The sequence below is a fragment of the Dromiciops gliroides genome, chromosome 1, assembly GCF_019393635.1.
Source record: "Dromiciops gliroides isolate mDroGli1 chromosome 1, mDroGli1.pri, whole genome shotgun sequence".
Taxonomy (NCBI): Eukaryota; Metazoa; Chordata; class Mammalia; order Microbiotheria; family Microbiotheriidae; genus Dromiciops; species Dromiciops gliroides.
In genome coordinates this window covers 284,897,440-284,910,052 of record NC_057861.1, presented here as the reverse complement: position 1 = coordinate 284,910,052, position 12,613 = coordinate 284,897,440, and positions in this window count along the sequence as shown.

Here is a 12,613-nt window from a genome sequence, read left to right as displayed (position 1 = left end):
TGATCTCACTATTCACTTTAGAACGAAGTTAGCTCACAGTAAAGGATTATATTTTCCAAACAAAGTGAAATAAATGGGACCTTGGGAAGAAAATTCCAAAACTAGCAATGATTTAGTGAATCACACCCCTTGTGAATACCCACTTGGCCATTTTTACTTGTATGTGCAAAACCTCTGGCCTTAAAGACTTCTAATTCTGACTATCTTTGTTTTTAAAATAGGTGGATTGCTGAAAAGTAAATAGATATTCATAAGGAAATATGAAGGAAGTGAGGGTGGGGGGAAAGTAAAGTTCAGAAAGGCAGAATGCTTGAAGTCTCCCCATCTTGATGCCATCAGTTAAATCCCTTTTGAGAACAAACAAAAACGAACTGTGTGTGTTTGTGCAAGTTAGAGCCTTGGGTGGGGTTTCCTAGTGTGGAGGTGGAGGTGTGGAATGCTCTCCTATGACAGATAATACATCTCAACTCTACTTTGAAGTTGACCTGAATGAGCCTTTCATCGAGTCTTCAATATTGCTGTGGCTATAATTTAAGCTGGAAACAGGAACAAAGTGGTTTGGGTTTTTTCTTCTTCTTTCTATTAAGTAAATCCTCTGTTGGGAGACCAAATTTCTCCTCATTGCAAATGCTTTTCTCCTCAATTCCCCTTGCAATTATCTACCTACAGTAACTCGATTATAATTTCTACAACACTAATTTAAGTAAACAACGACAGTGAAGAGACAGAAATAAGTGTTGTTTAAGCAATAACCATGACATTTCTTTAAAGGGCCTCACCAAAGGAGATCATGGCCAAGGAAAATATTCCCAAAGGTAAACAAATGTTCAAATAATGTAACCCCAGTACAAGCATGCCTAGGTTCAATCCATATTATTCCTTATTCGATTACTGATCTACTTCCAAGCTTTCTTATAAAGTTTTGGACCTATCAAATTCAGTATGATTTATATTTGGCAACAAGGAAGATGAATAAAATTTGAGTTAGCTAAATACAGCACTGTTAGTTATTCTAGTGTTTGTAGATATGCACAAGAAAGGTAAAAATGTGCATAAGGGCTGATAGATATAGCTGTGGAGTAAGTGTAATGTTCCTTCTTGCTTCCTTCTGTTGTTTATGTCTCTAAACTTAATTCACATGTCAAACTGGGAGGTTCTTGAGAATGAGGGGAGCCAGAAAATAAAAGGAATGATTTTGATTACATAAATTTTAAAAAATGACTGTAAACAAACAAACAAAAATACAGCTAAAAAGAGAAAGAAGTAACTGGGGGAAAATCTGGAAACAAGTTTCTCTTATAAAGATCTTATTTCAAAGATGTATAAGGAAGTGATTCAAATTTGTAAGAATAAAATCCATTTTTCTTTTGATAAATGGACACAAGATATAAACAGGCAGCTCTCAAAGGAAGATACCTGAACTATCAACAGTAATATTAAAAAATTCTCCAAATCACTAATTATTAGATTAAATGAAAATGAAAGTAACTTTGAGATTCTTTTTCACATCCATCAGGTTGTCAAAGATTTAAAAAAAGACCACATCATGAAAGACTGTATCTACTACTGCATATCTACAATCTTGATTGTTCTGAGACTGGGGCATTCCATGATTTGTAGCCAATAGCTTCACGAGAAGAAGATGGCAAATGTTGGAGGGGTTGCAGGAAAACAGGTACATCATACAATGCTGGTGTAGCTGCAAACTGGTTTAGTCATTTTGGGAAGCAGTTTGGAACTTTGTAGCCAAAATTACTGATCTGTGTATACCTTCTAACCCAGCATTACCACTACTAGGTCTATACATAAAAGAGATTTTTAAAAAGAGGAAAAGACAAATAATGTACAAAGATATTTATAGCATCTCATTTTATAGTAGCAAAGGACTGAAAACTAAGGGGTGTCATCAATTAAGGAATAGCTGACCAAATTATGGTATATGAATATAATGGAATATTATTTTGCTATAAGAAATGACAAAAGAGATGAATCTACAGAAAACTTGGAGGTATTGTGTGAATTGGTGTAGAGTGAAGTAAGCAGCAGAATCAGAATGATTTACACTGTAATGATAAGATTGTAAAGACAACTTTGAAAGACTTCAGATCTCTATTCAATGTAATAATGACTGACCAAAATTCTAGAGGACTATTGATGATCCATGCTACCTATCTCCTGACAGTGATGGATTCAAGATAAGGATGAAACATTATATATGTGTATATACACACACACACATTTTCACAGACAAAATGGGGAATTTATTTTTCTTGACTATGCATATTTGTTACAAGGGTTTTGGTTTTTTTTTTTAATTTGAGGAGTCAGAGAGAAATAAATGCTTGTTAATTGAAAAAAAGTCAAATGAAAAAGAGAATTAGGTGAGTCACATCATTTCAGTTCCTAGATAATTATGGTTGCAGGTTCACAAGGAGGGATTTAACAGAAGATAAATGGACACAAATGGCAGTTTGTGTCCATTTGTCTTTTTTTTTTTTTTGCAGGGCAATGAGGGTTAAGTGACTTGCCCAGGGTCACACAGCTAGTAAGTGTTAAGTGCCTGAGGCTGGATTTGAAGTTAGGTCCTCTTGAATCCAGGTTCAGTGCTTTATTCACTGCACCATCTAGCTGGCCTCTAAAAGGAACTGTCTAACCTCAAGTCAGTTAGTGACCTGGAACCAAGGACCTTGAATTTGTACCAGTAGAAAGACTATCCAAAATATAAACTTAATCTTAGCCTGCAGCACTCTGCTAGCTTGTTTTGGCTTCCTGACCAGATAGCTTCTGACTATGCCCAAACAGCTGAAATTCTCTTTTAGGGGAAGGTTTTCTAGATTTTATAAGCCAGTAGATAGTAGGAGAGTAGCTTATTGCTCTGAAGAAGCTAAATAGCTAAAGCCCAGAAAATATCAACAGTGAAAAGCTTGGCAATCTTGCTACCACTGTAGATGTCCAGCAGAAATTATATAAAGGAAAGAAAAGGAAGACACCTAATAGATAATAAAGTAGACCTATGATTTTAGGGGACATTGGCAAATCTGCAATGTGGGAAGTGTGAGTTGCTTTGACCATATATATGGATATGCCATGTGGACTTCTGCTATGTACCCCTTCATTCCCATTCCCATGTGTTTACCCTTTCACATTGGTAGTATAATGACCTATGGAAGAATATATCCTATGAATGCATGAGGGAATCTTTTCTTGAACTTTATTTTCTATTCTATTTGACTAAATTTCTCTTTCTTTCAACTAATGCATCTGGCTGTTTGGTAAAACCAAGCACATCAGCAGACATTTGTGAACAATATTTTTGAATGGGTGCTTCTGATCCATAGAATGGTTTAGTAACTTTTGTAGGAGCCCAAATATGAATGGAGACAGTTTCTACTGATTACCACACCTTTTTCCATTTCATGAAAGAAATTATAGTAGTACCTTACCTAAATCTAAAGTTACTTAGGGGAGGGTAGATTCAATGTTTTGGGCACAACTGGAGTGATTCTGGAAAAGGCTTTTGCCATCTGTTTTTCCTACTCCTCCTTCCTCACCTGCCTTCAGTGTCTTAAATTTCCAAATTACTCATTTTTAGGGCAATAGTATTAAAGGATGCAAATGACAAAATATAGATATTCTCTGTTATCGGATAATAAATTAAATTGTAATCAACCATCACCAGCCTAGTTTGAATTAGTATATTCATTCCCTAGCAGGAAACAGGACCGTGGAAATAGGGCAGAGGGCAAATAAATTTGAAGGTAAGGGGAAAAGAACAAAATCCTGTGTATGGGGCACTTTTTGTGAGTAACTGTATTTGTGGCTCCTACTCTGGATGGAGTACTTAGATGTAAAGAGCATGAAGAACATAAAAAAGATTGAAGGAATGACAAATACAGATTACTCTCCTCCACATTTTACCTACTTCCTTGGGGGTTTGGGTAGAGTAACAAAGGCTCTGAGATTACTCAACCAATATATATTGATGATAGGAAGGTGGATCCTAATGATTCTAATGATTATGAAATAGCTCTCTATTGTGCAAAAATAATGGTTCCCAACTTCTGTTCTGTGGGCCTATTTAGAGACTGCAGAGATTTTGCAAAAGGTTGAGGAATACATGTGTAATTTTTTTTTTTTTAGTGAGGCAATTGGGGTTAAGTGACTTGCCCACGGCCACACAGCTAGTAAGTGTCAAGTGTCTGAGGCCGGATTTGAACTCAGGTACTCCTGACTCCAGGGCCGGTGCTTTAACCACTGTGCCATCTAGCTGCCCCAATACATGTGTAATTTAATAAATAAAACACATTAAAATAAATGACAATTTAAAAAACAACAATCCTGAAGCAAAGGGAAACATTTAAATATGAAAAATCAGTAGGTGTAGGGGGAGGTTTGATATCCAGGGAGAAAAAGGAGTAGGTTTCTTTATACTAAATAAAGAATACATCACACATATCTGTATTAATATTGGTCAAGTGTATATAATTCGCGTGTTAAATAAAATACATTCATTTAAAATTGTTAAAGTTTTCACAATAGCTCTTTGTACTATATGTATTTTCTTAAGCAATGGACAGAACTACTGTCATATGGGGAATTTGTAAAAACATATTCATGTTGCTTCCCCCTCCCGAAAAAGAATAATTTAGCAAACTTGGTTATAAAAGCAGGTATGCCTTTAGTCTTGTGAGAACAAAGTGTATATTAAAATAATATAACCCTAACTTAATGATGAAAATCCATTTAAGTGGAAATGATGTGAAATTAGCTACCAGGACACTATTAAAACCCTGAATGGATGACTGGTTAGAGTGAAGCTTATAATGGATGTCCATTTGACAGATGAAATAGTGTGTCAGCAGTTTATTGGTTGGATGAATACACTAACTGTATCTTAAGTTGATGAGGCTTAAATTGCAATTTTTAGAGCAAGAAGAGTCATTCATTCATTCCTAAAGGGGCAAACATGTGTCACCTGAGGTCAAAGACAGCATTCATCACTTTTTTTCATACCCAAGCCATCAAAAAAATCAAGCTAATCAACAGCAGAGTAGACTGAGGCCTGTGGTTAGAAGGAAGATCCCTCAAATGCCCTTTCATCTGGTCATTCCATGCCAACTTTTCCATTCCTCATTTTATATTGTATCCTGTTCCCAGAATGTTCTTGCCACCTTACTGAGTAACTCGTCACTCTCTCATCATTTAAAATGCTTCTGAAATTCCACCCCTACTAAAAGACCTTATGGTTTGATTAATGAGACCCTAATACTGAGATTCAGAAATCCCTCAATTACATCTCCCCCTATTCAGGGTCTTCTTACCTTCTCTTTCCCTTTACCAAATAGGTATAGGTCATTGCCCCCCTCCTCAGTGGATCCTATGAAAAGAGCCACTATTTACTTCCCTATTCTCATAAACATCCTCGCCATTAATGCAGTGACATTCCCTTTTTTGTGGCTCCTCAAAGACTTCTAAAGATATTTGTATGGGACATAAGCATATAATAGTTAATGTTGTTAAATAATGAAAGATATAGGAAATAGAAGACTAGGGACATAGTCATTTAGACCTGAATTCAGGTGCCACCTCTGATACATCTTGATTTTTTTTTTTTTTGCAGGGCAATCAGGGTTAAGTGACTTGCCCAGGGTCACACAGCTAATAAGTGTCAAGTGTCTGAGGACGGATTTGAACTCAGGTCCTCCTGAATCCACAGCCGGTACTTTATCTATTGCACCACCTAGCTGCCCCACCTCTGATATATCTTGACTGTGACTTTGAATAACTCACATAATTTTTCAGTGCCCTAAGAAACCTTCTAAAATTGTTAGCTGAAGAGTAGTTTCTGAATTGGTGAATGGAGTTCTCCACACTGATAAAATGACCTTCCCAAAAAAACAGACAAAAAGAATTTAAAGAATAGTTTAATATGACAATTTGAAGCATTTGAATAATAGTTCAAAATTTCAAGGATACGTGGTTTTATTAGCAGAGAGAGAGAGAGAGAGAGAGAGAGAGAGAATATGAGGTCCCGGAACATGTAGGGCTCACCTCATAGGTTTTAGGGACTTGGCGTTGACTGGAAATTACCCTCTCATCCTCAAGAGAGAAACTAATTTCCTAGGCAAAAACTTTTCCATGACTCCCTTTAGTACAATGAATGATTCAAGTAGAGATCCAGAAAAATGTCTTCAGGTGTTCTTTCTACACAGGACACAGAGCCAGGAAATGAAATGTTATGTGTGTTGAAGAGCAAGAAGACCCATTGGCCCAGATCAGTTCTTTTGCTGTCATATCTCGGGGATTGTCTTTTATATGTTCTTAGAAGCACATAGAGTTTGCAGTGCTTGGTAGGGGGCATGAAAGGAAGTACAGTTAAGGATGTTTCTGAATTTGTTAAGCTAGAAGAGTATATAATTGAAAAATTTAGGTTGGGGGCCTAGAATTAGTTTTCAGCCCTGCTTAAGTCAGCTATTTAGTTAAGAAGCATTATTTAAACTCCTACCAGGCACTGGGATAGGCATTGGGTCAGTTGCCCCACCATGCATAACTTCATAGTTTTTAAGGCTAAATGTGATCCTTTCATTTTTAAGTCTGATGAAAACAAGGAAATGCCATCAGAAATAGGTTGAACCTTTTTTATTAAACCATACCTGTGATCTCATTGGTATAAAGAACTCCCATATGAGGGAGCTCCAGCCCTCAATAAAAGTCAACACCTGTTCTGAAACTTAGAGTACTAATGAATCTTCGGGAAGATGAGCTCAGAATATTAGTAAAATTAAAACCAAGAGAAGGAATCAAATAGATACAAAAAGGAACTGGCTACAAAACAGAAGTAAATTCAATGGAAAAAGGATTAGAAACATCTAAGAATGTAAGGAATTCTGTGAATGGAAAAACTGACATCTAGCATCTGGCTCCTTTTCTTCAATGGTTTAAATGTGGTCTATATCTCACAATTAACTTGATATTAACAAGAAATGTACCTGCTTTGGCACATTTTAGAAATTATTAGAAATTTCATTAGAAATTCATCTGTAGTTGATCATAAAGTTGGCATCGTTAATACAAACAAATAGAGATCCTGCCCCACATGAAAGGGTGTGCATGTGGAAGTATGGGGTGGAAGAGAGGGTGTTTGCTTCCTTGTACATTCCCAGCATTGAGGCCAAAGTCATCTCAAATACACAGCCACGGAACATTGCTCCAGAACTGCATTCACACCCACCCAGAAAAGCCCAGATGCACTCCCACTTCTTTCTTAGAACCGAATAGAATGTGAACATTCCTGCCCCTTGGAGGCCCATTTCCTCCATGATTGCAGGGCAGTTTTCACAGGGCTTTGTGTGCTCCCCCAGAGAAATGTCCTGGGTCACAATGGGAATTCCACACGTAGGAAGAGAGCCCAGAGCACAGTGTGCTATAAAGATCTATATTGTAGATCAGAGAGCATCATTTTGCCCTAAAAAAGAGCAAATTACATAACTTTTAAAAATGTCATCCAGATGTCATTAAAAAAAAATACTGCTTCTAATTCCTCTGTAGTCAGGATCAGCAGGGCCAGATTTTTATCACCATTGAAAGAACAGTCTTGGCACTAACCACAACCTTACCCATTGTACGTTTTTTATGAGGAAGTTAAGACATATATTTTGTTACTATACCTCATTGGCTGAATTCCATTTTGTGACCAAGATTTATTCAGAGTTCTGGTATGACTCTTTATGCACACATGTAAGGGGAACTGTGTGTTTAGATTTCAACTTTTATCTTTATCTCTAAACTTCACCCTAATCCCTTTTCCTCTGAGGAAATCTTCAGTCTCTCTACAAATCCTGGACAGGTAAAGCTGTCTCTGTCACATGATACGGTTACTTGCAAATAGCTATAAAGATTAAAGGGGAAAATGTAAAGCCATATCCATCTTGGGCATTGCTGTAATTTACTGCATCCAAAGTAGGCTCTGATGGCTCATTGTGGCATGGATTCTTGAAGGCAGCAACAGATTCTACTAATGTGGAAAGACAGACTTTGTATACAGGCTTGATTGTCAGCACAGCACACCTAAAGGTTCATTGCCATAAATCTGACCACTGAATGGTCAACTTTTTTTAGTCAATGTAACACATGAAATTAAGGGGTGTAGTGTCCTTCCACTTCAGCAGTAATAGCAGCAAATAAACACAATAACTTTGTATGACAAATGTAAAGACAAGATTTTGGGATAAGAATTCATTATTTGGTACAAATTGTTGGGAAAACTGGAGAGCAGTGTGGTGGAAACTGGGCATGGATCAATATCTTACACCATTTACCAAGATAACATCAAAATGGATACATGGGGGCAGTTAGGTGGCACAGTGGATAAAGCATCAGCCCTGGATTCAGGAGGACCTGAATTCAAATGTGACCTCAGACACTTGACACTTACTAGCTGTGTGACCCTGGGCAAGTCACTTAACCCCCATTGACCCACAAAACAACACAAAAAAACAAAACCAAAATGGATACATGACCCAGGTATAGAGAGAGATCTTACAAAAAAAATTAGAAGAACACAGACCATATTACTTATAAAACTTATGGACAGGCAAACAATTTATGAATAAATAAGAGATAGAGAACAAAGCTAGGTAGAAAATGGATAAATTAGAATACATTAAATTAAAAGATTCTGTAGAAATAAATGTGGCCAAAATCAGAAGGAAAGCAGAAAGTCGGAAAAAAATTTTATAGACAGTTTATCAAATGAAGATCTCATATCTAAATTATATAAAGAACTTTGTCATATCTACAAGAATATGAGTCTTTCCACAATTGATGAATGGTCAAAGGATATGAACAGGTAATTTTATATTTTTGAATAATAAATATTTTTATTTAAAGTTTTGAGTTCCAAATTTTATCCCTCCTTTCTTCTCTCTCTGCCCCCCTTCCTTGAGGTGGCAAGCAATCAGATATGGGCTATACATGTATGATTATGTAAAACATTACCATATTAGTAATTTTGTGCAAGAAAACTTGAATAAAAGAAAAAATGAAAGAAAGTGAAAATAGTATGCTTAAGTCTGCGTTCCATCAATATCAGTTTTTTCTTTGGAGGTGGATAGTATGCTTCATCATTAGTCCTTTGGGATTGTCTTGGATCATTGTATTGCTGAGAATAGTTAAGTCATTCATAGTTATTCATTAAACAGTATTGCTGTCACTGTGTACAATGTTCTCTTGGTTCTGCTCACTTCACTATACATCAGTTCATACAAGTCTTTTTAGGCTGTTCTGAAATAATCCTGCTTGTCATTCCTTATAGCACAATAATATTCTATGGGGAGGGAGGAAAGAAAAAAAGAAATTTACATGATAATTTTGTTATATATTTGAAAGGAATAGCAAATTGTGCATAGTAGGTTTGCAGTTTCATGTACAATCATCTTTTGTTGTTCTTATACTATCTTATAGAAATGTTTGTTTTATTCCATAAATTAAAAATAAATTTTTTTAAAAAAGGAAGTAGGGGAAGAAGTTGCTAATAGTACACAATTCTCACATCATCAATGAGCATCAATTTGTTAGCCTTCCTCTACATTCCTTTCCCAATGATCAACAAAACTTTAATTCAAGGCCCTGCACTACAGAAGGAAGAGAACCACATCCAAATTGACATTTTTCTTATAAATGAAACAGAAGACATAAAGAAGTTAAATAGAATAAAAGCTTGAGAGGTAAACAGCAGAGTTGGAAGAGTGGGTTTTAGCAAGCACCCAAAGACATCAAGAGAATTTCTTGGGGAACTTGACATAATGGGTGTAATCAAGGGAACCTTTGCTTCCCTCCTTGGCTTAATGGAGAGAGTAAGTTCTAGAAAATGAGGTGGTTTGTCTATGTTCTACTTAATGGGCAGCTTTTCCTCAACTACTGGCCAATCTGCTACCTCCCCTTTACTGACCTCACCCATGAACAGGGGACAATTCAGTTTTCCTGGTAATCCTAAAGTACCAAGTATTTCAGAACTGAGCCAGGATACATGGTCCACATATGTAGACTAGGATATGTGCTATCAGAAAGGGCCAAGCTCCAGGTATGCTGCATGGGGCACACTCTAACCATAGCCAGTGGGGGAGAGGGTTGATTTTTCCTCATTACACAAATTACATTGGCCATCTCAATTTGCAGTGCTCAGTGAGTATAAGCAAGCAGACCACCATGAAGACAATTGCAGTTTTTCTGCCAACATTCATTGCAAAGGATAAAGTAGAGAAATTATATGAAGAATTTAGTAAGATCCTTCAAATTAACCCCCTGCTACTCAGTAATTTTAATATGAAAGTAGGCACAGAGAAAGATGGTAAAACCTGGAAAACATGATTCAGGATCAAAAAATGAGAATTTTCAAGATAGTGGATCATCCAGAAGACCTTATCTCTGTATATCATGACCATTTTCTTCAAGAAGACTCAGAAGGCACTAAACTTGGCAAGCAGCAAACCACACATTTACATTTTCACATGAGATTATATTTTAAGTGACAGTAAATGACTCATTACTGGAATAGGATTCACTTCAGAATTGATTATATGTAGCCTGGGCTGGTTAGGAAAAAAGTCAGAATATGTACCTATATAACTCTTGTCTGGAGAAGTTTCATACTGTGACATAAAGGCAATAAAAAGACATTGCCTTTAGAGATGGCTTCAGAGCTAAGCAGACATGGGTTCAAGTACTGCCTGTGGTACATATTGGCTTTGTAACTTTGGGAAAGCTGTTTAACCTTGGTGGGCCCAGTCAACTCTTGAAGACTATAAGTTGCAGAGAAGGTGTTACTTGTATTAAGCCGAGACTCTTCATTCAGAAGTTCCCTAAATCAGTGAAATCACATGTTCATCCCCTCTTCCTTAGGTCCCAGGGACAGAAAGGCAAAACTAGAATAGTGTCCAGAGTTGTTTGGCCCCATTCATCAAAAGGCTTTTTTAAAAAATGCATCTGTAGGTTACTGTAGCAGGATGCAGAAGCCAGAGGGGGAATTGGAACATCAGGCTTTGCTAGACTGGATAACAATTATTTGTTCAGGCTCATTTGGCTGCCAGAGAAGTGGTAGGTTCCTCTTCATTGGAGGTCTTCAAGCAAAGGCTCAATGGAAAAGTTAAAATGGAGATTCCATTTCAGGTATAGGATAGACTAGTTTACCACTTAAGTTCCTTCCATCCCTAAAATCCCATGATTGTGTGAAGATCCTAAGAGATTTGAACAAGTCACTGTCATAGCTTTTGAAAGTCTGATGTTGCAGTTCTTCTCACTCCTTCTATATGCTGACCCTTTGCTCTAGGCTGAATTCCAAATGGTTAACTGGGTACAGTAGTTTTTATCTTCCCCCACCCCTTCCCCACTGCAGTTTTTAGGAAGAAGCTATATGACAGTTATTAGGGAAGTTATATTGAAAATTTGGAGGTTTCTCCAAAGCTAATGGCCTCACTTCATATTTTATTGAGAAAATAGAGGCAATTTGCTATAAGATCTTTCTCTCCTCTTCATCTCACAATTTCTTGACATTATCACTTATTCTCTTGCCCTTTACTTCAGGCTCTGATAAAGAGGTGGTCCTTCTTACCAAGGCTAAACTCTCTTCATATAATTTTTTTTTGGGGGGGGGCAAGTCAATGAGGGTTAAGTGACTTGCCTAGGGTCACACAGCTAGTAAGTGTCAAGTGTCTGAGGCCAGATTTGAACTCAGGTCCTCCTGAATCCAGGCCTGGTGCATTATCTCTTCACATACTCTTGATCCCATCATCTCCATAAAATTATCCCTACGGTCATTTAATACTCTCATTTTACGGATGAGGACATTGAGGCCCATGACACAGAAATAATGTGTTCAAAGTCAAAAACCTTTCAAGGTTAGACTATAACCTTAGCCTTCTGACTCTATTCAGAAGTTCCTTTTTCCACTTCCCCCACCATGGGCAAAATATTTTATGAAAAACTTTAATTAAAAAAGTTAAAACAGGTCTTTATAAATTACATCCTTATAAATCAGTTTCAGAGTATAAACAGAATGCCATATTCATTAAATCCTTAGCTGATACTATAAATGAACCTGAAAATGAAAACTGTCATTTCCCAGTTTTATGGTGATACTACTTTGGGCAAGGTGGTAGGGGAAGAATCCCTGAATCACAGAATGCATGTCATGCCCCTCAGAGTAGTCTGTATCGGCAATCTTTATCTAATTACCACATTACTGAGGATGGACAACTTCCAAGAGGATTTTCACAGTACTCTGTTAGATAGAAAACCTATTCTTTTCTACAAGGTTGTTAAGGGAAGCAATGTCAGCCTATTTCTGAATTTCATCAATCTCACATAAGACAATAAGAATTATCCAAATGAATTCAATGCATGATTCAGCTTAGCCCTGCATTCTTTCTCTGACAGTTTAAGAGAGGGGAATACTTATTTGCATTGATGTTAACTTCATTAATATCTTTTTTTTTTTTTTTGGTGGGACAATGAGGGCTAAGTGACTTGTGCAGGATCACACAGCTAGCAAGTGTCAAGTGTGAGGTCAGTTTTGAACTCAGGTCCTCCTGAATCCAGGGCTGGTGCTTTATCCACT